This window comes from Calidris pugnax, unplaced genomic scaffold, assembly GCF_001431845.1.
Source record: "Calidris pugnax isolate Ruff unplaced genomic scaffold, ASM143184v1 scaffold318, whole genome shotgun sequence".
Taxonomy (NCBI): domain Eukaryota; kingdom Metazoa; phylum Chordata; class Aves; order Charadriiformes; family Scolopacidae; genus Calidris; species Calidris pugnax.
In genome coordinates, this window is record NW_015091062.1 from 471,325 (window position 1) to 476,367 (window position 5,043).

At 42.4% G+C, this 5,043-nt stretch overlaps 1 protein-coding gene across 1 annotated transcript in view; it reads right to left on the minus strand.

Moving 5' to 3' along the window:
- Positions 1 to 201, minus strand: part of SLC5A7 (solute carrier family 5 (sodium/choline cotransporter), member 7) — a 29,460-nt gene extending 29,259 nt beyond the window's left edge. Inside the window, exon 1 of the mRNA XM_014956686.1 lies at positions 8 to 201. The gene's annotated coding sequence lies outside the window, so the exon portion shown is untranslated. The remainder of the gene's footprint in view (positions 1 to 7) is intronic.
- Positions 202 to 5,043: the final 4,842 nt, after the last annotated feature.

Below are 5,043 nucleotides of genomic sequence, written 5' to 3' on the forward strand. Positions count from 1 at the left end.
GCCCCACCTGCGCTCCGCCGCCGCGCTGCTCCCCGGCCCCCGGGGCACGGCCACCCATCCCGCGGGGCGGCGTCGGGGCTGAGCCGCGGGGGGCTTCGCCTTCCCCCGGGGTTTTCTCGCTTAGGGGGAGGAGGAGGAGGAAGGGGACCGAAAGCGAAGGCGCAAAGGCAGAATCGTCTCTTCCCCCCCGCGGTGCCGGCGGCGCTGAAGGCTGCGACGGGGGGCTCGTGGATTAAAAAGAGGAAAATCCCTTTATAAAGGAGGAGGGTTGAGTGGGGTGAGAGGACCGTGTCCGTCAGAGCTGGGGGGGAGGAAGGGGGGAAAGACGTCAGAGTGCTAGGGGACGTTGGGGGGAAGTAAGGATGACTCAAGGGAGAGTGATTGTCGTGTCATGGCAGGGAAACAGGGTTAGGAAGTTAAATCGGGGTGAGAAAAGAAACGGGAATGAGGGGGAAAAAGGGAAGGAACAGGATCATGCCAAAACAACCTGAAAGGGGAAGAAAAGAAAGGGCCGATCAAAAGAGACGTGCTGAAAAGAGGGCTGGAGGAAGGGGAGGGAGCAGGGGTAGGGAGAGGGAAGCTGGGCTCTGGGCTCTCGTTGCCCTCCCTGGTGCCCTTCCCGCACTACCCTTGGGCCTAACACCAAGCAAGCACCGAGCCAAGGCATGGCTGCATGGGGCTTTCACCATCTATCTCCCCAGCTCCCTTTCCAAACCTGGTTGAATGTGCAGCCACGTTTCCCAGCTGGAGGGCAGCTAGTTCGTGGGGGTCTCCCCTTTTGCCTCCCCTCTTATAGACCTCCCCTGTAGAGCTATGGTGATACCAGCTTTTGCCTCACCTCCTATAGACCTCACCTGCAGAGCTATGGTGATACTGGCTTTCCTGTGAAAGGATCTTGCTCTCTGTCTCCAAATGATGCTTGACAATGAGCCTCTTAAGTGCTGAGAGTAAGGGTACATGTGTAAAGGGGACCCACACATGCCCTTGCCCTAGTTTTTACAAAGGGAAGATCATGCTGAGCTGTAGCAGTCACTGTCAGCTCTTGAGAGGCAGGCAACATGGGCCATTGGCTCATGAAGGATGGAGAAGTAGAAATAGAAAGCCCACAGGAATACAGAACTGAGACTGGCAAAAGAACTAATCTAAAAGTGGAAAAATCTAAAAGCATCCTAGACTTAAGAGGAAAAACGTGATGTGGGAAGATGTGGAAACAGGGAGCAGGTAGGTGGCAAATCAGCAACGTTCAGCCCACTGCAAGGGGCGACCCAAGGGCTGGCACTTTCTGGCCTGTTTGCCAGCTGCCTGGTCAGCAGAGTGGCTTCAGCTGCCGGCTCATGGACTGCTGAGCATATTGTGCCAAGTAGCATGTTAGCACCAGCCATTTATTAAGTACATTATGTGCAATAAATTGTGATTGCACACTCATAAGTTGCGTGCATAACACTGCTTTCACGTCCCTGGGCTCTGTTGAAGGAGCCCACATAAAGGTGGCCAAAGAATTAAAGGTTAGAAATGTTACTATTTTTCTCAGCCAATCTCATGGATTGGTGAGTGACGCTAGTGATGCAACGTTTGCTTTGGGAGTCTGCAGTAAAAACCTCCTCCCAGTAAAAGGCAACAGAGACACATTTTAGACACAGCGGAGCATCAAGGTGGCATCGAAGCAGAAATCCTGTCATAAGTAAACAATATAAATAAGAAGTCAAGAGACCTTGGAAACAATGTTGAGTGTGTTTCAATTAGGAATACATAAACAAGGTCCAGCAATGAGAATGTGATAGAAAATACTTGGATACTAAAATGGATGTTAAATTAAATTCCCAGAAAGTTTTAATTACATTTTACTCTTTTTTTTCTCCAGCTTAATACAGAAAAAGAAGTCATGACAACACAAAGTATGAAAACACTAGGGAAAAGTGTTACCTAAAGTCTGTCTTAGGCAAATTTTTTAAAAAAAGCTAATCAATTAAAAAAAAAAATAAAATCCTTTTTCACACTGAATCCCAACTTTGGTCTTCACTGAAGACTATAACAAATTCTGGTTGTCCTGAGTGGGCCTAATTAACACCTGCTTTTCATTATGAGTCCTGCAAATTTGTTAGTTTTTATTTGTTTAGCATCTTTTGACAAATTTTATCTTCTTGGTACTCAGGAATGGTTTGCAACCTTCCACCCAATGAATCAACTGTGCTGGCCAAGTTTTACCTTACATGTGTATCTACTCCAGTAGTTACTTAACCATAAATAAGTTAGATCATACAATCTTTATTGAGGTGTTCACTTAAGCTATAGGCCCCTTGGGCTGATATGGCTTTGGGTTTTGAAGTTGCTTTTACTTGGATGCAGCTTGGAAAGGCCAAGACAATAATTTTGGTGAGGTGTGAACATTAGTTGATTTAATAATTTACTAATTGATATAATTTGATAATTTACTAATTGATATAATAATTTACTATGCTCATCCACTACTACTGTTTAAGATAGTTTTCTTGTGCTTTGTCTTGGGGAAGGGCACTGCTATGCTGAATCCCTGTGTGCACTCTGTCAGCTGCACCCCAATGGCACCCATCAGCCACAGGCACCCACAAAGCTTGATTCTCTTCATATCTGAGGGTGTGCACAAATGAGTAAATTTTATGGCCTTTGGAAAAAGATGCACTGTGGTGCCAAATATACTAACTGCAACTGCAAGGCAGATTCCTTACTAGACCTGACCACATTTCCACAGATAATTACTTCTGCTATCAAAACACTCAGAACTGAAGTCATCTTTTCCAGGAAAGAGGCAGCCCATTGACAGTTTGTGGCTTCTAAAGCAATTATTCTTTGTTTGAATATAATTTTCTTTCTTTCTTTCTTTAAAGAATATGGCTTGAAAACACGCTGTTCAAAAAAGAAATCTTAAAACTAAATTTTCATATTTAAGAAAGCTGTAAAAGAAACCTACATTTACTCACCTTGAATCATGTTCAAGTTTTTCTGCCTTTGTTGCTGGTTCATGGCTGCCGTCACCATGGGTTGTCTCTGCCCCTTGTAAAAGTTTTGTGCTGAGCAGTGACAGTAGTAGACTTGATAACCCCGTAGTGGGGCAGTGCAAAGTTGACAGGTAGGGTGGGTCAACAGAAGATCCCTTACTGCTCTTTCATTTTAGGTTAAGTTAGATGAATCGGCATGAAGCCCTAGAGAGCAATCTGATGAGTACCGGTACCTTGGTAAATAAAGTTTTGCAACAAACCCTGCATCCTCTCTCCTGCCTGCTGCAAGCTTCCAAGGGCTCATTCTGCTCTGGGCTATCCAGCTCTCAGTTTTACCTTGTTGGCTTTATGAAACAATGATGAAGGGGCCAAGTTTTACTTTAATTAGCCACAGTGCAAGCCTAGAACAATTCAAACTAAGTCACTGAATGCACTTGAGATTTACTCCACTACTGGAAACCATCCTCAAGTCCTCTTTTCTGTCTGGCCATTTTCCAGATATTAAAATGAATGTTTATTTGAGTGGCAGTCAAAACCTTTGCATATTTTTGTGGAGAGTTTCTGCAGAGGCAAGATACCTATCAAGGAGCAGAATGCTAAGGGTACGGGTCCTTATTCAAATTGTTTCAGAACACAATTTTTCATCCCAAATCAGAAGGCGTAACCTGAGCTTTTATTTTTTCTGACTAGTCCTTGCTATGCAGCTATACCTGATACTCTTTTCTCCTTAATTTTTTTACACAGCTATTGAGGATTGTTTTATGGAAACAACGGAAGTTAGCTTTTTTATACAATATCTGTTATTTTTTAAGCAAAGATGTTACAATATTGCCAAAGATTGCTGGAGCCTACATACAGTTATTTGAAGTCCCTGTTGGTAAAGATTTTTGTGTTTTAAAGCTATGTCCATCACTGAGACTTTGCTCAGAAAAAAGTCACCCTGGATACAATTCATGGAGCTGATAAAATAAAACCACTTCTTTAGGGCCAGGCAGGCTATACTGCCACACAGTGTCTTTTTCTTAATGCTTCTTGCTAGTTGGTCTTTCAGAGGAGTCTGAACAATAGGAGATGTGAGGAGCAGAAACTTACCCCAGTCAGTATCAATGTTAAGGACTGTGATTCGCAGTATTTGAGAAGCCACAGGTTTAAGTTATGATGTAAACCCTCTAAAGAATCAGTATCTAGCTGGCTAACTATACCTGTGAGGTAAAATTCTATTTTCTGATAGATTTCTGTTTAAATTTTGCATGGTGTAATTATGCATTTTGTAAGATCGGTTTATGGAATTACTTAAAAAAACACTAACTTCCTTAAGAAAAAGAAACACAACAGGGTTTTGTTGAGTGTTCCCTTAGTAAGAAAGCTTTTACTACACCTTAGTTTAAGGCCTGTAATAAAAGCTTTCCTGAGACAGATGCTACAGAAAAGCTTGTGGTAGAATTATTCTAAAAAAGGGCCTCTCGATCAGTGTGTGGGTTTTGGGAGAGCATCCATCTTAGATTCCCTCTGCAGTTTCTTTATTAACCATGGAGTCCCCAAAGAAATTATCCATCCATTTGCTCAACAGCTCAGAAAAACCACCTGGATGAGAACTCTTTTGGAAGATATATTTGATAGGTATTTACAGTCCCCAGTTACCTTGTGGGAAGATACAGATACAGCTGCAGTTCTGAGCTTTCAAGATTCCAGACAGTGTAGATTACTGATGTGACTCTTTTGATAGTAAGCTGAATAAAATGTTAACGAAACAGCTCTTTATTTCCTACTGTGGCAAATACTACACATTGTTTAATACTGTGTGCCATAATTTATGTCAGTATATAATATTAAAGATACAGTAAAAAATGAAAAGACTGTAAAGTTTAGTACTTAAAACAAAAGAAAAGCAGTTAAGACTGTGTGTGGATTCTTAATACAGCCCTCTTGTCCACGTACTTTTTATGATAGTCTTTAACTGCATGATCACATACTACTTTTTCCCTGAGATGCCTGTCTCTTTAAATAAGAGCAAATCTTCACTATTTCTGTTTATCTTCCTCATTAGTCATGTGGCCTTAAACATTAT